This window comes from Eimeria mitis, genomic scaffold (genome assembly GCF_000499745.2).
Source record: "Eimeria mitis Houghton genomic scaffold, Emh_scaff3741, whole genome shotgun sequence".
In the NCBI taxonomy this organism is placed as follows: domain Eukaryota; phylum Apicomplexa; class Conoidasida; order Eucoccidiorida; family Eimeriidae; genus Eimeria; species Eimeria mitis.
The window spans coordinates 1-202 of record NW_013572082.1 but is presented as its reverse complement, the minus strand read 5'-3'; positions in this window follow the sequence as shown (position 1 = coordinate 202).

Sequence of the window (202 nt, the reverse complement as noted above, 5' to 3'; positions counted from 1 at the left end):
TAAACCACCAATTAGGGTTTGTAAACCACCGAAACGTAAAGATGATGCAGCCTGATATACAACACACACATTTATATTTATTTAGGGTTTAGGGTTTAGGGTTTAGGGTTTATATATATATATATATATATTTATTTATTTATTTATTTATTTATTTAGGGTTTATATAAACCCTAGAACGTAGGAATATCTACCCTGAGGA